The 20,453-nt window shown below is 35.0% G+C and overlaps 1 protein-coding gene across 4 annotated transcripts in view; it reads right to left on the bottom strand.

The window, feature by feature from the left end:
• Positions 1-20,453, bottom strand: part of LOC113228166 — a 168,871-nt gene that overhangs the window by 20,569 nt on the left and 127,849 nt on the right. The gene's annotated exons all lie outside the window — the stretch shown is intronic.

Raw genomic sequence — 20,453 nt, forward strand, 5'->3', positions numbered from 1 at the left:
TGGATGTACGAATGAGCAACGCGACGACTGCTAAACCGATTCCTCTTTTTTATTTATTTACGATTGTTAGAAACACAAACCAAACACACAGGTGAAGATATTATGTAGTGTTAAAGCACTAGAGACAATGCAAATTTGTATAGAGCTCCTTGTCGTCTAGGAAAGTACTGCCATATTAACTTATTTCTACCGCCAAATGATAATATGAGCATTATTGCGTCCCGATTTTGAAATACAGGCATATGGGACTTGTTAACTTAAGTCTCAGGGTAACGGGTGCAGTCGTTGTGCCTCTCAGATCATTACTTTAATGCTCTCGTGGTACTGCAACTGTTATATACAGGGGTGTCGCTTACTACCAGGCGCAAGAGTTGTTCGTCTCGTCACTTGGTATCATAAAAATCTTATCAAGAGAGAACATCAGATGTGATTACACATGTTCTGACGCAAAGTGAAGTCATGGGCGTTTGCTATAACCTTAGATATTGTGCAATACCTGAATGTGGAAGCAAAATGCTTTGATAGAATACCGGGGCTATGTTGAATGTGTGCGTTCAAAAAAAAGACCCAAGACAATTAAAATATTTAAGGGTGATAAGATGTAGAGCATCAAGCTGAATACGAGAACCCAAAACATGTTACCTCGATAAATTATTGTTATTAACTTTTTAAATACAAACAGGATACCATAACAGTTTCCTAGTCTATTTTTCTCCGTGCGTTGTAGACTGTACGGTTGAGTAATCCGTCCCCTCTCCCCTGTCACTCCCCGTTATCGTCCGGTATCAAGTTTGGGAGTATCAAATAAATTATTATGGTAATTAATCAATGTTCTCTCCTAGTCACTCTGGATACTCCATTGTGAGTGATCGTTGACTTCGGCGGACTGTTGTAGAGGAAAGTATTAACTGATTTTGTTAATAAAGATTAGATTTTTAACTTTCTACGTAGGAAGAGGGGGAGGAGTTCCACAAAACAGGATTTAAGTAATTTGGGCGCATATCCAAGTTATTAAGTTATAATGACTAAAAAACTTATTTGACTTATGTTACTTGCTTATTATTATTCGCATTTAATTGTTTATTAAAATAAATCCTTCAATTAACGTTTTTAAAGTCATAAAGAGTCTGTGAACAATTATCAGATTTTTTAAACGTTTATAGCCATATCCGCCCTCGCCTTGAAAAGGTTCACATTGTATTTATCGGGGAACAAATGTGTAGGTAGAGAATTCCATTCCGGTGCTGACATATTACTTTCTTTTCTATAACATTTAAACGTCAACAACTTTTACCAAAAACAATAAACTGATAATAGCACTTATATATTAAAAATTCCTAACCATTTTTCTCTCTAACGCTCCATCGAAATAAACTAGCACACGCATGTACCGTCTATTGTATTGAAAATTCGGATTATTGTGTACAGTCGTCGACAGATTGAACCGGTACATTCGTGTCGAAACGTTCTTTTTACAAAATCGTTTTGAAAGACGAATTAATACCTATACTTATGTAGATTAGTGTTGTAGCACAATAGGTGTACAAGTGATGGGATTCAGTGATTCAGTGGTTTGATTACGATTCAGAGAGCTGACTCAAGATTTTGAATATTATGTAAGTTCGAAAAAAAATCTAAGATGTCACTTAGATTTTATGACTTTCAAAATAATAACCACTACGGAAACACTAGTTACGTTAGTTAGGATATCTTACCACGAATTTTCATTACCATGGATCGTTAAAGCGATTCGAAATATAGAGAGAAGTGCGCAGTGAAGAGACGAGCATGCCATAGTAGAAACCTGTAGCTAGTAGAAATCGTTTAAATACACTTTTACAGTTTCTATTCTATAAGAAAACTGAATTACCCTATTACACTCCACGAAAAAAAAACCTGCTCTACCGCCTCTCAAGTAGAAGCCGTGAAGTTTCTCAGAATTCATGTGCGAAATTTAATTTGTAATTTACCATGAGCTTTTCGGTGAAGGAAAACAATCGCGATGAAACATAGACGTCGAAGAAGATTCACAATATTCGGAAAACGTGTGAAGTCTCTAACCCCCATTGGGTGAGCGTGACGGAATATGGCCTAAACCCTCGCCTGAAAGGAGATCCGTGACTTGCAATGGGATGTATAAATGGGTTGATGATGGATGACGTCACGAAAATATCGTAGAAGACAACTGAGAAATAAATCTAGGAGATGGACAGCTCTTTTTGCGTATTAGAAACATCTTACAACGCAGCAGCATCACTACGATCGCTAACCTAATTGTCAAGGTTGGCAAATTACACGCTAATAATAAAGTTGAAATCTATAAAAAAAGCATCCTCCCGACTCTTTCTATCTCGTCCCTAAGTGTCAGCACCGACGACCTAATAATTTACTCAGTTACATAAGCGGCGGCGCATGAGTTGATCTCGACTAATAATAGTCTTAACAGACGAACAACTTATTATTAATGATACAACATCACTTGTTTTCTCATTTCTTCTAATAGCTCACGACTTTTGGCGTCGATTGTGCGAATCGCTATATGCGGTGATTATTTATTTGTTTGATATTTCAAACAGACATAACATAAATACGCACAATCAGAAATACGCCATTACAATTTCCTCTATGACTCCTGGAGCACCATAGGTGAGCATGTCAAACACTGAACAAAAATATACTTTCTTATAGAAACTAAATAAAAATATACGATTATAATATGATGTGTGTGTAGTAGTGTTGTAGGCACTCGTAAAATAAAATAAATTTGATTCAATAACAAAGTTTGGCCATGGCAAATGAAATTCCCTGTACCTCTACCTTAAGTTTACAAAATTGTCAACGATAGCATAACTGATTGTGTTTACAGAGCCCCTAGCGGTTACAAGAAGGACTACAATATTCAACGCAGTAGTGACTTTCAACTTACGTACCTTTAACTAAATATTTGTATACAAAATATTATTTCTTCTTGTGCCGCTAAGGGACCTATCCAACTGGATATACAACATTGAGATCAGTAGCTACACTACCTCTACAAATTTGCGTCTAGTTTGAGAAACCGTTTTGTATAAAAAATCGATTTTAAAAGTCACTAAACAAAACATTCGTTTTTGTCATCATACTCTTCGTTATCATACATTTGTCATCAGTCATCACATGTTGTCACAACTGGAGTAACACCCAATTACTATTTTTCACCCTATATGATAATCGGTAAGTTTTCGAACCGAATTACTGTTAATTTATTACGATCAAAGATAAAGTCGTTTTTTCGTAAAGAAAAAAGTTGATCTAGTTCTTTCGAAGTTTCTATTTCCGGTTTAGCTGGTTTTGTTAAAATTTGACATATTTGTAGTCCAAGTAATTTGTTTCTCACTACGTGTAAATGAATATCCGCTATACTCGTAAGCATGGGGATTGTAATTAGTGAGGAGACAACTTCGAATAGTTTGGATGACTTCGATTACATTAGACCGGCAGAAGTCCTTAGCACCTCTAATAGAACTTTACTGATGGAGCTAGGGTGGCAGCAATAAGCAATCAACCCGCCCACGCGCAAAATAGGCCCTACGATATCGAGTTATGCAAACGACTCCAATAATGGCAAATTAATTTCAAAATATTAGACGTCGAAAAGGCACGCACTTCAGCAAATTTTCTACCATTAACAGATAAGTTTAAATGCCACTAGTGAATGATGAAAATATCGCAATCTTAGTGTAATAAGGTTTCAAGAGATAGAAAGAACTTTTTTATGCATGAATAGGACAGTTAAAAAATTTCACATATTAACATAATTTGACTGCCTCCGTGGTCGAACGGAGAAATATTTGTATAGTCTACATGTATTTCTCTCTTTCCCTAGTGCTGGGCAATGAGTGTGTGCATTATTATTATTATTATTAATTTCTCCAATCACACTACGAGAATTAATTTTTGGAGCTGTTCTGCTTTTATTTTGCTTTTTGTTTCTTAATTTTGTTCACTCCTTATTTTTTTTCGGTTTTTATTTTTTTTCACAAAATTCGGGGATACTAATAATATTATTAGTAAATAAATATGGCTGTTTACAAAAATAACAGCAAATGAGCAAACTATAAAGTTGGCATAGTGTTCATTGGAGGTATCGATTTGTTTCATTGAAGTCGTGTTATTTTTATGATTTTCATGTGATAAAAGCACTTTTGACTTACGATCATATGTGGTTTTATAATGTAAGGGATTATTACATGAATTGAATGTATATAAAATACTGCACTTCATCATCTTCATATCAGCCGGAAGACGTCCACTGCTGAGCGACATAAAGCGAGATACTGCTATTCTCGCATAGAAATAAGTAAATTAATTAATTTTAGTTTAAAACTGTTTATTTCTATATAAAAAGTACAATTGTTTTTACAATTACAATTCACGACACTTCATGTCGCGTCTTGTCGTGCTAGCCCTACTGAAGTAATGAGTTTGCCAAAAGACCGTGCAATTTTTAAAAGATCGTTATTACTTTATTAATCGACTTTAAAAAAGAAGGAGGTGCTCATTTCGACTGTATTTTTTGTATGTATGTCAGGCGATAACTCTTGTGAAATTTGTGAACCGATTTTGATGATCTTTTTTTGTTTTAAAGAGGGTACGTCAGCATTGATCCCATTTAAATTTGAAGAAAATATTCCTCCTCTAAGGGTGGTAAACTAGGGGATGAGTCCGGTTTCGCGCATTTAAAAAATAATAGTTTGGAGCACATTTTAAGAACAGGCGGAATTTATCAATTCATGACAAACGCTCACAACTGGTGAATAGTGAAGGTTATTTTTCCATATGATAATGCCAAAGTACAGACATCTTTACAAAGCCGTCAAAAAATATTGCAATTAAACACTTATTAACTCATCCACCGTAATCTTTACAAAATTATTTGACCGAATTTTATACGTTCCGAATTTACGTTTTAATAATTTTAAGACAAAACCGAAAATCCCGAAAAACCCAAGTTTTATTTAACTGAAAACCGGGTTCCAAAATTGACAGTTATCCGGTTTTTTCAGTTAACCGATTGACAGTAACCGGTTTGCATGTCCCAATAGCGACATCTTTGTCTGTCTTTTGTTAGCTGCAAAGGTCACAGAGGGTGCTACGACAAAAAAGTCGTTTAAGCTCGCAACGAACAGATAGAGAAATTCGTAAGATCTACTGGCACACACAGTTCACAGTTGTTAAGAACGGTAGCCACGGTGAGGCAACAGACGCTGGTTCGAGTCCAACTGGGTCGAAAAATTTTCATTGTGTTTGTTGGATCTATATATCAATAACACTCCTTTCAAATGTCCTAGATAAATTGCAAATTGGTTTCGTATGAAGTTTAACCAGTTTTTAACCTACGCGCAATGTAAAAAAGTCATCTATTGTACCTGACAATGTAATTTTTCAACTAATAGTGACATTTTATTGGAAACAAACAATAAAAAAATATAATTTAAAATCGAATTCACGTCACAAATAGCTACTGGATATAACTAGAGATAAGCTTTACAGATTTTACTGTCGTTAGATTTATTACTTTATGGACAAAGGAACAGCAGCTCTAAAACACTAGTTTGTTACTGTGGTTTTGCTTCCTTTGTTTTAACTTATTTATAATAAACATTATTAGCGCATCGTTTTCCACAGCTGGACATAAATGCGTCCAATACAATGCCTTCAGAATACTGTTGGGGCTCCCTCGTTATTGCAACACTTCAGGTATGTTCACCGAGGAACATACTGATGATCTTTATGTCAAAAGACGGAAGCGGATTGCCTCTCTGTTGGGCCGTGTATTAGGTAGTCATAACGGGGTTCTGAAGGTTTTTGCCGATACAACATGAGTGTTACACGTGTGATACAAAAACGTTGAGCTTTTTCTTTGTAATATCAAGTTACGGGACGAACAAGTCATGTGCCTGATAGTAAGCTACACGCCTGTCCATAACAGTTGCAGTGCCATTCAGAGCTTTAAATCGCTAAGATCTGAGGGACACCACCACTGCACCCGTCACCCTGCGACTTAAACAAGGGCCATGTGCCTGTAATATCTCCAGCACCCTTGGCCTTCAAAACCGGAACACACTAATGCTAATATTACTGCTTGGCGGCAGAAATAGGTAAGATGGTAGTACTACCCTGGACGAACTCTTTCACAAGGAGCTCTACTGTCACTAAAATATTTTTATTAATAATTTGTATGGTCTACATTTATTTCTCTCGTGAGTTTGGGTGTAATTTGTGGTTGTCTATATGTGTGTCCATGGCACCGGATATCCCTAGTGTTAGGGGCTATGAGAGTGTGCGCAAAATGGACGTGACTAGAAATTTACATCGTAATATAGAACATAATACATAAATTTTTTTCTGAAAAATTGGTAGTTTATTCTTGCTAATTCTTGGATTTCTGTCAAAGTTTATTGTTCGAACAAAATGTTTTATATTTCATCTTATCATGAACGTCATCTTTTAACACGTTCCTTTGGTTGGTATGAATTTTTTTAAAGGGAGAAGATTTTGGCCACAGTCCGTCATACGACTTCATACGGATTGTAAATCTTTTTCAACATGCAAGTTTTAAATTTCCCTTCACTGTTTACGGCAGATGTTTTACTAAACTTCACTCATGTACTGCACTTAGCAAATTGTAGTGGAAGAGGGATTCAAACTTCACCACATGGCTACGTTAATTTTAAGTTTGGTTAGCTCTGTTCCTCGATCCCGAGGAAAGAACAGCCGCTACGACCGAAACAAACAAACATTAAAGGTCAAAGTAAATATTTTATTGATAGTTTAAAAGTTTTGTATGGGAGGAAGTCACACACCCATTCTTTGAACTGAATTATGAACTTTCGATCACAACTCGAGGTTCCATTGAGTGAGTTCAAAAACCCATTATGTGGGACAGGGATCGTCAATTTTCGGACCAATATGAATTTATTTGTTTGTGCATATGGCCTAAGCGCATTCTCTAAAACCCTACCAGTATTTAACTATGAATTTACGAAAACTTTTGTAAAAGAAACTGTTTTTTTTTAACTGTCATAGTCCCGCACTAGGGAAACCCTGTATCGCGGGTGCCATAAACACAGATAGGAACATAAACACAAATTACAGCTAAGCTCGCGAGAGAAATAAATGTAGGCCATACAAATATTTCTCTCGGCCCGAGATCCGAACCCGGGACATCTGCGTGGCAGACCAGCATGGTGACCGTTCGGCCACGGAGGCATTTAAAGGCAGTAAGTTATTACTATAGCTATAAATCATTATGATAATCAAGATACACAAGTGACCAAGTAACATCACTGCGTTTCGGTTTTTAAAGGTACTGGCGAAATTACAGCAACATTACTTTTCAATTTGTAAGAAAAACGAATATAAATTAACTTGCTTCTCCGTATAATATTGGTGCATGCAATAAAGTTTCCCACCCTCTCTCTGCATAAAATTAATATTTTAATTGTTTTAGGGAGAGTGAGCAAATCAAATTCATGAAAAAAAAAAATTCAATACAAGCGCTGTTATTTTGCATGATATAACTTCCACTGGGTTCACGGAGTAGCATTAATTTTTAACATGGACTTCCGCAAAGTAACTCCTGAATCCATACATTTTTCAAATTGTGACTTAGGGCCGACGCAAACTGGCGGACGGGAAGGCAGAGGACATTAAATTTATCAACGTATATTTTATGCTATTTCAATTTCAAATAAGGCACAAATTGCATTGCACTGAGACCGACCTCGGAACATCGCGGCGCATTTCTTTCGTGTCTCAGAGCAATAAAATTTATAACTTATTACAATAGTTATAGAATACCATATGCATTAATAATTTTAATGTCATCTGCTTTGTCATCCGCCGGTTTGCGCTGGCTCTTAGGATGATTCAGCTCAGCAATTTAAAGCTTTACGGCGCGGCCAAATTAGCCGCTGTTACGCGCGCTGCAGTCGCGCCGCCGCCGCGCGATTGTCACTTTTCATACAATTCTAGACCTGCTGCAGCTGGACAGTCGCGCGACCGCCGCGCGGTTGCAGCGCTTCTAGAAATTGTATGAAAAGTGACAATCGCGCGGAGGTTGCGCGGCCGCGGTTAACAGCGGTTACGTATAGGTATGCCGCTTACCACTACGCGTATGATTTGTTCTTCCCGTCACTTGATATCTTAAAAAAACATACTAATTATCAAACTATAGAAATTTACGTACAAAAAACTGGCAATAACAAATAACAATTCGTTACAGTTTGCTTTATCATAAAAGTGTTTAAAATTATAGCGTTAATAAATTATTATAAGTAATTTTATTAGCGAAATTGTAAAATAATGTTACAACCTGTTTTGAGATAAAAAGTATTTTAATGAAAGAACGGAAGTGTTACGTGTTTAACGAAAGACGTTTAAGATAAAATCGGGTTCGGGCACAATTTACTACATGTTTCTAGATTTTAAACGACTAATTTGCGTCTCATTAATTAGATAACACCAGTGATTGACAATTTATTCGATTTAAACTAAGTATTTTGCCGATTGATAAAAGTTATTTTTATACTTTAATTTTATTCCATAAATAAGTGCTTTTACTGCTTGTATAAAATATTGATTATAATTTATTTTCATTATATAAGTAACGTTTTGTTTAAAATCGATTACGTATATGTATTAGGGTTATATAAATAGATTATAGCGCTTGAGAAATGATTATAAAAATTCATCGAAGCTCTATAGACATATTTTCTTGATTACTAGTATTAACTTCGAAAAGTTTTGAAATTATTTTACAAGCGGCCCGCGTATCTTAAATCGTTGACAACCCCTGATGTAGAACATTATGAGGTCCCCATTGTTTCGGTTGAATGAACAGCTACAATATCTTACGAAATTTCCTAAAAACCACCTTAGTATTATGAATGTTTATTGTTAAGAACGTTATCTTGATTGTCTTGGCCATTGTCTTTTCTTTTTGTCTTTTTTTTCTTTTATGTATTGATGAATGATGATGCAGCTAAATCTTAATTTGCTGAATATGATTACTTATTATTTTGGTGATGATTTCTCGCGTCGTTTATTTTTGATGTATACAGGTCACTATATTCACGAATATAATTACTATTTACGGATATAGTGATTATGTTATCCGATATAGTGACTATTTCTACGGATGTAGTGACTATGGTTACAGATATATTGACTATCTCTGTGGATATAGTGACTATATTATCTGATATGGTGACTATTTCTACGTATACATATAACAACTATATTAACGAACATAGTGACTAATTTTGTGGATGTAGTGACTATTTGGATATAGTGACGATATTATCAGACATAGCGACTATTTCTACGGACATAGTGACCATATTTGCAGACATTGTGACTGTCTCTGCCGATATAGTGACCAGAATTTAAGATAATTTTCTTTCTTGCGGTATGTCGTAGTCAACTAAAATGACAACCAAGTTACTCCATTTAGCGTAGACTAGTTCTTTTCAAATTTCAAGTTTAAAACCTCAAAAACTTTTTATCTAAATCTGCCTTGACATTTGAGTTCGATTAGCGGCAAAAGTTATAGCATTATGGCAGTGACAATAAGTGGCATTTTGTAAATGCCACACGGATTACGGGTTGTCCGAAGATCAGAGCCGTCACATGCTCTGGGAAATGGTCTTAAAAATAAAGCATTGTATTTTAAACTTGTTGTTACGTTCTACTAAAGTAACCGGCTATCTACAAAATCACGATTTTACAGTAAAACTTTTTGAAAGTAAAAACATGAGCATGTAGCAGTAGAGCTCTTTGTGAAAGAATTCGTCCAGGGAAGTACCTTGTCACCTTACTTATTTGTACCGTACCTATTTTAGTGCTCACATTACTGCGCTCTGGTTTGGAAGGGTAAGGGTGCTGGTGAATTTACAGGCACATGGGACTTGTTAACATTGTGCTCAAGTATATTTTAGTAGCAGTAGAGCTCCTTGTGAAAGAGTTCGTCCAGTGAAGTACTGCCATCTTACTTATTTCTGCCGCCAAGCAATTATGAAATTACAGGAATATGGGACTTATGTCCACTCCTACCCTCAGATCTTTGCGATTTAAAGCTCTGAGTGGCACTGCAGCTGTTATGGATAGGCGTGTCGCAACAAAAAAAAAATAATAAAAAAAATAACGTAATTATATTCTTTGATACATATTTTTCCTTTTGTTATAATTATGTTTGCCAAATATGAATGTTGTGTACTGGTGGATGTCAGATTTATAATGTTACATAATGTAGTTCTAAGTATTCTTTGTAGTCTGTTATCTGTAGTTTTAGCATAAAAAATAAATGAATAAAAATGACATGTGACGGGACGAACAAGTCGTGCTCCTGATGGTAAGCTACACGCCTGTCCATAATAGTTGCAGTGCCACTAAGAGCTTCAAATCGCAAAGATCTGAGGGGCACTGCCACTGCGTCCGCATAAGTTGACACGCCTCATATGTCTGTAATTTCACCAGCAGCCTTACTCTTCTAGAGTACAGGAATTATAGAAATAGGTAAGGTGGCAATACTTCCCTGGACGAATTCTTTCACAAAGAGCTCTACTGCTACTAAACGTGACGTCACTAAACTTATTTGGCGCTGTGTAGTCTATGGGAGTATTTATCTCGGACTTCCTTATTATCTAAATTGAAACTAATCTAACCTTTAAACATCTATCGAATTCCACCAAAATAATAATTTACGGGTCTTTCAAAATATAAACTCTACACATACCAATCTCTTTAGTCACTATTACATTTAACAATCAATTCACAATGGAATAACTACTTTAATACTTTAACTTAAAGATATTTTTTCACAATGCATAATCTTTAGTACACGTCCATTTTAGCTTTACACGCGATGTCGATTAATTCATTGATATTTATTATTGAAAGGAGGGGTCTAGAAAAAACGGTCGCTATTTAATACACAGTCTAGTAGAGGCGGGGCAATGTGTACTTATAATGGTTGTACTTGAGCTTGTTAAATAAGTTAAAACTCGTTTGTGATTCAAAAGCCAAATAATTTAAATACAAATTTGCATGTCGCTTCGTGAATATTTGTGATTTCGCAAATGGTTAACTTTGAAAGTGTTTTTGAAGGATACCTAAACCTATTTTTTTTAATATACCAATTAACTTATGCAAAAATTAATGTATTTCTTTTAAGCGAGAAGGCTGCACTTTGTATTGCTATACATACCTTTAGGCAAATTTTTCAGGGTCTAGTGCTATAGGTCGTTTCAATCTTGTTTTATCAGTGCGTTATGTTCATATATTTTTTGTATGTGACTGTAGTTCGTTTGGTGGTAAACGACACGCCTGTTCATAATAGATACAATGCCGCTCAGAGATTTAAATTGCAAAGATCTTTGGGATACTGTTACAGCGCCCATCACCCTGAGGCTTAAGTTGGTCCTATGTTCCTAGGATTTCACCAGCACCCTTACCCTTCCGAACCGGAACCGGAAACTGTAATGTTCACATTACCACTTGGCAATAGATATAGGTAATGTGGTTTTCTCAAGCTACTGGGATATTTATATGAAAAATGTAGACATAAAACAATTATATCGCGTCTATAATGAACAGTATATGCAAAGAAATACTGCCACCTTACCTATTTCTGCCGCCAAGCTGTAGTGTGAGCATTACTTCATTCCAGTTTTGAAGGATAAGGGTGGTGTTGAAATTACATTTACTTAGGAATTTTCAACTTTTGTCTAGGAGTGACGTGCCCTTCAGATCTTTGCAATTTAAAACTCTGAGTGGCACTACAACTGTTAGGTATAGGCATGTCGCTTATCACCAGGCGCACGACTTGTTCGTCCCGTCACTTGGAATAATAAATTTAAAAAATTAATGCTTTTGGTATTTTTTTAATCAAAATTTTTGTTTTGTTGTGCACCTAAACTTTTATTGTATTATGTTATTGTAATTATTGTCTCCTGTATTTAGGTCTGCAGGAAGAACTTTCGGTTAGAAATAAGCAGTACCTTTTGTTTGTATTTTCCTTGTTACTAAATGAGTCCGTGAGACTGGCAGTGACAAAATCCACTCCTTGCACCCGTTATCCTTCCCACCTTCCGTCTGTTACCTTAGGTCGCATGGTAACAGGCTTCCTCTAGCTATCTATGTACGTATATATATAGTAGTGTATGGTTAGGGCTAGGCTGTTAGGTAGGAACGTAGAGCTGTTTGTGATAGGTTACAGCTTTCCCTTACCATTTCATGTATAGCCAGCTAGCCTTAATTACACATACAAGACGATACTCAACAGTAACACTCATATCACACCCAACAAATACTACACAAAGACAGAGATAAAGTTAGTTGGCTCTACAGTCGTTTTGTTTTCTCTGTACAATAAATAACAAATAAAATAAATAAAAATAAGCGTTCAATTGTAATTTTACCAATTAAAAAAATTGTACGGCTGTTAAAATATTCGTCTAGAAGAATTTATCAATTACTTGTACCCACTTTAGCGAGTAACTCTTTCTAGGCAAGTTTTTAAAATTAACAAGCCTCATGCTGCGTTCAATCAATCAGTACCATCTACCTTTTACGTTAAACTGATACGTCTTAACATAAATCTACGTCAAACTTAAGAATATTAATTTTAACCGCAAAATGTTGAGTCATTTTACAAATATTGACGTGGTTTTACTTAATTTTAATGATAAATGTTTAAATGTTGTTAATGTTAAATGTAATGTTAAAAGTGTTGTTCATGTGTTACAAACTTAGTCAGTTGTTATATTGGAAAGTAAAAAATATTATATTTTTTTTATAATACTATTTATTTTTATTTATTTTTATTTATTACTAAGTGACGGGACGAACAAGTCTTGCGCCTGATTGTGAACAACACGCCTATTCATAACAGACCTTTTAATTGCAAACATCTTAGGAGCACTGCCACTCTCCCTGTCACCTTGAGACATAAGTTGGCAAGTCCCATGTGCCTGTAATTTCACCAGCACCCTTACCCATCCAAACCGGAATGCAGTAATACTTACATTACTGCTTGGCGGCAGAAATAGGTAAGGTGGCAGTACTTTCCTGGACGAGCCCTTTCACAAGGAGCTCTACTGCTGTTAAAATAGAAAAGCTTTGCATGACATAAAAAAAATATCAAACGCTGAAACTAATACTGTCTCTAATCGATAATTTCGCGTACATACATGTCGCGTTTGCAAATTAAAACGTATATTTAGAAACTTTAGTGGCAATTTTCCGAAAATTCCAACACAAAAGATCTGTAACATACACTTAGAGAAATTCGTAAAGTCTGCAGACTCGATCTGTACCTTAGTTGGTACACATGGCCCTAGTTTGGCATACAAACTCAGGTTCTAGTCCTGTCAGATGGAAGGAATCTTTGTATTAGGTATAATTGTACTTGATACAAAAATCTCGAGGAGTAATTTCACAAAAAATAATACCATGGTAGCAATACATAATGATATTCAATAAAATCAATGCTAACTTTTTTGTTTACGTCAGTACAATCTTTATTGTACATTAGGAATTACAATGACAACTCAGAATAGTAATGCCAGTATCACAGAGTAAGTTAATGTACAACAGGCGGTCTTATTGCTAAGTACCATTTTTTTCCAAGCAACTTTCAATACATACATATTTGTTAGAGTGAACAGATATTTTCTAGGCGAGTTGTACTTTATCGACACATTTGTTTACCATCAAAGGAGATTATAAAAAATATATATATTGTAAGACTAACGCAGCTATTTAGCTGTATTCACAAGAAGTAACAATAATAATCAATGAACGATACGCAGTTCCTGAATATCATTTTGTATTAAAATATAAACCGCCCGATTTGTACATACTCCAAATCGAGATGAATCACACAATCAAGCTCAGAATAGACAACATCAATAGTAGGTAAACTAACTTAGTTTTTTTAACTTCATGGAAGGCGATGAGTGTACATTCAAAAGGGGAAGGGGTTGAGATCAGAAATTCATAACCCATTACGCTGGTACAGAGCGAGTAGGAGGGTGGTTGGTGGTGAGTCTTCTTCGTTGGTCAGCAGGTTGTACCGCTTGCAGGTAAGGTTGACTTAAGTTCTTGAGGTATTAATTGAGATTCCTTATACCCCTTATACAAATCATTGACGTTGATCACAAAGCCATCATCCTGAAACGAAACTGGGGCGGACATGGCCCAGAAAGAGATGGCGTGACGAGCTAGATGCTTGTATGAGATCTTGGGCTGTGGCGGCGTTAAATTGCGATAAGTGGAGAAAGGCAAACGGACCCTTTGCTCTGCAATGGGATAGTAATTTAATATTATATTACCATCATATACGTTGCTCTGATCCCAGAATAAGTAACTAAAACACTTGCTTATGGAAATCGGAAACAATCACGGTACCATAAACACCCAGACCCGAAGCGGTGTAGAAAAATTACTTTTTACACTGACCCGGCCGGACGATCGAAACTGGGAACTCAGCCATGGCGACACCATGAAAACCGGTGTGTAAGCCATTCGACCACCGAGGTCGTGAAACTAACGACATTATATTATTTAAATCCTTTTGTCACAAAATTTGCCAAATATGATGGTGCGTACTGGTGAATGTCAGATTTATAATGTTATAGTTCTAAGTATTATTTGTAGTCGGCTGTTTATATTTGTACCATATAAAATAAATAAATGAATAAGAATGGGTGACGTCACTAAACTTATTTGGGGCTATGTAGTCTATGGTCACCGAAGTTGTGGTAGCCTAATGGTTCTTCCTACCGTGTCTCAAGCAGAAGCTATGGGATTGAAACCAAAAAAAATGAAATTTACCATGAGCTTTTCGGTGAAGCAAAACGTGATGAAACCTGCACGTCGAAGAAGGTTCCTCGGAAAACATATGAAGTCTCCCCTGAGAGGAGACTCGTGCCCAGCAGTGGGACATATAAATGGGTTGATGATGATAATGATATTATAATAGAGTTTCGATAAGATAAGTTCAGCGACGAACGTGGGTATAACGATGTTGACTCACTGCTCAAATAAGTTCACACTGTGATTTTAACGTATGTGAAGGCAATCTTAATCATACTTTTTAAAGTATTGCTTACACGCCATTTTAACCTTTGTATCTATGTGATATAGTACATGTTACTTAGTTTCTAGTTTGCAAGTATCTACGTACTTTTTATTAACGATATTCCATTTTAAGATTTACAGATAAGGAGTAAACGTGTCTGTTTTTTTATTTTTCTATCGATTAGGTATTGTTATTGGAAATGTACGTTTTTCCTGTTTAGATAAATGCATTGTTGTAAAATCGTGGGATCTTTTTATAACCGGAATGTCGGACATTATTAGTCGACCAGAAACTGTTGGATTTTTTTTTGTAATAGCTCATTGTTACTTCGCTAGAAATTGAGGTTCTACAAAATATTTTTCTTGAAATTTTGAATTTGTCGTTTTTTAGAGCTTTTGTTTGGTGTATTAATAAAAAAGGTTGTTTCTTAGAAATCTTTGAGAGTTTAATAATTTGCATTTAAACCACTTGCTTTGGATTTTGAAGGCCAACTATTAAAAAGCGGCTTTTGCAAGTGCGGAAAACCCACAAAGCTCTTTGAAGATGAATAATATGGTCCCTTTTGGTACGAGTACGATACATTTGATACAGAATTTCAAGTTTTGTCGAGATATAAATAATTTTACGTCAAAATGGGGTTTTACGATCTGAATGTATGGTGGTTATATTTTAGAGGCCACTTTATAGAATAAAACCCGTGCCAATACAGCGACGTAAATTAACAGAGACAACTAGAAATTAATTAAAGGCGTATTCATCTGTTGACATGAAATTTTCCAATATCGATTATTAAAACTTATTGATTGATTCGCAAAAGTTAAAAGATCTCCAGAATTCACTTCTCTAATCGATAACAAGAGCTCAATATGAATTGGTTATTGAATAAGACCATAACTCAAGACATTTACAAGCCCGTGCCGTCTTCATAAAGTCCTTTGAGAGATGTATAACAATTGTAATAATCGTAATCGTTATCATTCGGTTATTAATTCATTCGATTTAATTTATTATTCGGATAAGAAACAAAAGGTGGCGATGTCTTTTGAAATTTCAATTTTTGTATGTGTTGTGAAGGCATCATGAAACAAACGAAACGAAAGGTGAAATTACAGACACAGGATTTGTCAACTTAAGTCTCAGGGTGACGGGCGCAATGCCATTTTGCCTCTCAGATTTTGAAAATTTAAAGCCACTCAGAGATTTGGCAGAGCATTGCAACTGTTATAGGCGTGTCTCTTACCGTCAGGCGTACGACTTGTTATCATTATTGATACATGTTGGTATTATAAAATTTTTTTAAAGAAAAATAGCGACGTCTGTGAGGTTGCTTCTCCCGTCATATTTATTTATCGATAAAAAAATACGTTTTATTGAATAATAAATTGAAATGGGACCAATACTCCTCAGCATTAACTTCTAAAAGTACAGCATTGTCGAATTGAGAACCTTCTCCATAGTTTTTTATGACCGAAATTCGACCAGTAACAGGGAAATTAATTACAATTGGTCATAAACTTGAAACGCTTTATTAAGAATCGACACAACCGTAATTGGCTTTGGTTGATTCCGCATAACAGCGAAAGTGTTGAATCAAATACTTTGGAAAGAATATACATTAAGATTGAGGATATACACTTATTAGTATACAGTGTAAAAACACGATTCCTAAAAATTTTCAAAATAGAAAAGTACACAAACGTGCTTCGAAATTTTACAAGAAAACCGCTATATTCAATAAATACCAATATTTTTTTCCATATCAACTAAACTAAATAGAAAACTCATAGTATACGATATCGTATACTATGAGTGTTCTTTTCGTTTTGTATCGTATACAAATATAGTATAATAAAAAATAAAAACGCCGCGCGACCCGCGCAATAGAACCGATTCACTTCAAAAATTGTAATTCGATTTGAGGTTGTATAGAATCTTAACAATTACATTTCAAAATAAATACTACTAATAGAATGGAAAAGTGGAATTTTTTTTTATGAAAATTTTAAAAATTACAATTATTTTTAAATAGTTCTTTGTAGCTTAATCATAAAAACATTAGACTTGTTTGTTTTATTATTATACAAATTTTTTTTACGTGTCACAAAATGAGTAATTTTTTTTTTTAATTTCGTAAAACCTAATACCGAGCGACAAACTTTGCAAAATTAAATATCAGATTCTTAAAAGTTTTAAAAAGCCTTTAAAAATAATCACTAAATTTCATTTCTTTAGATTTAATATCTTTAATGCAATCTACTTATCTGTATTTAATTACAACCGACAGCAACATACATTTAAAAAATGTTACACAACAGTCGACAATCATTTAAAAAATCGATTACAACAATAATTCGCATCACTAGTCATAAACTTTGTTCGGGCGGATGAAAGAGAAGGTAATTATGAACGTATGCGTAGATCAAACCATCCGATCGATAGGATCTAGATGTGTTGCGCAGACGCAGGGTGTATTACGTTTTGTGATGGAAATTTAGGAAGAATCGTTGCTATGGTGAGACGCGATTAGTTGGTTGATTGGTTTATTAGTCTATATTTATCGGAAATGAAGTTGTAATAAACTAAACCAAGTATTTAACTGAACATTCAAGAACACTATGCATCAAATGTCACCAAAATTTATTATTATATCTGTTTCTATATTTGAAAGGTAAAATGAGTACATAATGCAAAGCTGACCATGGCAACTGATCATTCTATCACCATAGCAACCATGTACGTAACGACATCCAGTTTGTAAATCTTCGTCTTTGTTCGCCCTCCCCTAGCGCGCGCGCAGCCCAGTGATTGGAGTAAATGATTCCGCATGATCTCGTTTATACAACGACTAATATAAGGTGACCTTAGACAGTTAATCAATTTCAGTATCAAGTTCTTAGTTTATGTAATAAACTGAAGCAAATGAAGAATTTGATTTATTTAACTTCAGATAAAAGGAGAAATAATATTCATTATGCATTCAGTGTATACTAAAAATATAGTCGGATAGTCCGAAAAGTCATTTAGAGTACCAAGTATTGGTAATTTTTTTCGTTTTTAATTACGTTTCGGAGATCAAGTATCAATGGTCTTAGTATAGTTTTTGCTCTGTTTACCCTGTCTTACTTGATGTGCATTTCGTTTCTTTTCAATGCTTGGTAGTCAATTAGCGTTTTGTATCGAGTTTACAGACCTGAAATATTTTTTTATAACGTTGGGTACAAATAGTAGCGGCAGAGCTCCTTGTGAAAGAGTTCGTCCAGGGAAGTACTGCCACATTACCTATTTCTGCCGCCAAGCAGTAATGTCAGCATTACTGCGATCTGGTTTTGAAGGGTAAGGGTGCTGGTGAAATTACAGGCACATAGGACTTGTCGACTTATGTCTCAGGGTGACGGGAGCATTGGCAGTACCCCTCAGATCTTTGCGATTTAAAGCTTTGAGTGGCACTGCAACTGTTATGGACAGGCGTGTAGCTTACCATCAGGCGCATGACTTGTTCATCCAGTCACTTTGTATTAAAATAAAAAATACAGCCAATTAATTAATTAATTTAGAAAACTATATTAATATCGACACTGGAAAGGTAAAACGTCCAACGTGCATTTGGAAAATATTACAGGAAAGCGATTTAAAGTGTTTTTTAAACAAACTCTAATCTTATGAAAAAGCTGAAGCTTTCTAGTTTCCATATAACAAATAAAACTTGACTGTATAAGGGAAAAAATGTTTTTCACTACTCAACTTGTACTGTGAAGTCAGTGTAATAGTGATAAAAATAACACCAACTATGTGAAACAAATTATGTACGTGTGATATTTTGTTACAAAGTTATCGACTAATTGCGTCGGTAGAATATTTAAGCGTCTTTCCTGAAAAGTTGTTACTTTGCAGATTTGACCTTATTATAGCTCTACCCAAGAACCAATGCAGGGGACGACTGTTTGAAATCGTCAGAAGTACCACAGTACTTGTTTTTAGATTAGACAAGTTCTTTTTCCATTTTGTTCTTTCTGTATCAAACTTTCCAAAAGTGTTGCCTTAGTTACTTGTTTGCAATAACCACATAAATAAAGGCTATTAAGAAACCTCAATTAAAAAAAAAAATCCGAAATTATTTTTTTCTATATCAATAGACGCCGTGGTAACTAAAAGGTTTCTGTTTATGATTGTTAAGGTTATGATAATAAAAACACAAAACTCAAAATTTAGATATTAATCCCATCATCATCAGCAGCCCTTTATAATACCTCCTTGCTAGGCACTGGGATCTCCTCTATGGAGAATCTTTATCTATAAACTTTGTTTGATATCCAGACGTTGTTTTCCTTCACAGTTAACGAGATATGTAGCTACTAAGCACATACAAACGTACGTAAAATAGAAATTTTGCTTTCGGAAGAAAGAAACGCACAAGCGGCAAATTCTACATTCGTAGATAAACGTGTTCAAATATTTTTAAGGCTACGATTCCACTAGAGGTGTGCAAGATAGCTGGGCGGTGTGCGAAGAAAAATCCACCAACAGGATTGCTTCGCTAAGTGAGGCTAGGAACATTAAGTAATCCTATTGATGGATTTTTTCCTCGCACACCGCATAGCTACCTCGCAAATCTCTGGTGGAACCGCAGTCTTAGGTATTCTGATAAAACGAATACTATAAACTTTTTATTTTCATAATATACAGGTAAGGTACAATAAAAGCTTAAATACTGGAAAGTAAAACTAGGATTTTTAATATATATGAATAAAATTGGGTCCCCCCGGCAAGGTGCCCAAGATGCTGGCAGCGTTCCCCCTTTGTATGGGTCTGCTAATGTGTTGGGCAAGGTAGCTGCCGGCCCTTGGGTTTCCCAGACAGTCTATCAACTTTTTAGATAAAATTTTGTACAGATGAAGGGCACTGGGACTGCACGGGCCAAGGGTTTGGACTCCAAAGGCTGTAAATAGGTAGTCGGAGTCGAGATCCTGGTACTTATTACTAAACGAATATTTAAAATATACATTAGATGTTAAGTAGTTTATTTATATTATAAATACATACCACATGATTTATACAGAAACTTTCATTGCATTTTAATCAGCCGTTTTTATAATACCTTAATTTTCTCGTTTCATTTATTAGAAAAAAATATATAAAAATAATATTATAATTGCATATAAAGGGCGTGACTGATTTAAATGTGAATGTTTTATTTAATACTTGACTCATGAATAGAACTAAAGAGCACAATTGTTAAAATATTTAGTATTAATTACTTATTTAATCATTTAATATTTATAGTAATTGTTATATTATTTAATATAATATTTAGTTGTGCCTTTTTTGTGTT

The sequence above is a fragment of the Hyposmocoma kahamanoa genome, unplaced genomic scaffold, assembly GCF_003589595.1.
Source record: "Hyposmocoma kahamanoa isolate Upper Pololo Valley unplaced genomic scaffold, ASM358959v1 224, whole genome shotgun sequence".
NCBI lineage: Eukaryota > Metazoa > Arthropoda > Insecta > Lepidoptera > Cosmopterigidae > Hyposmocoma > Hyposmocoma kahamanoa.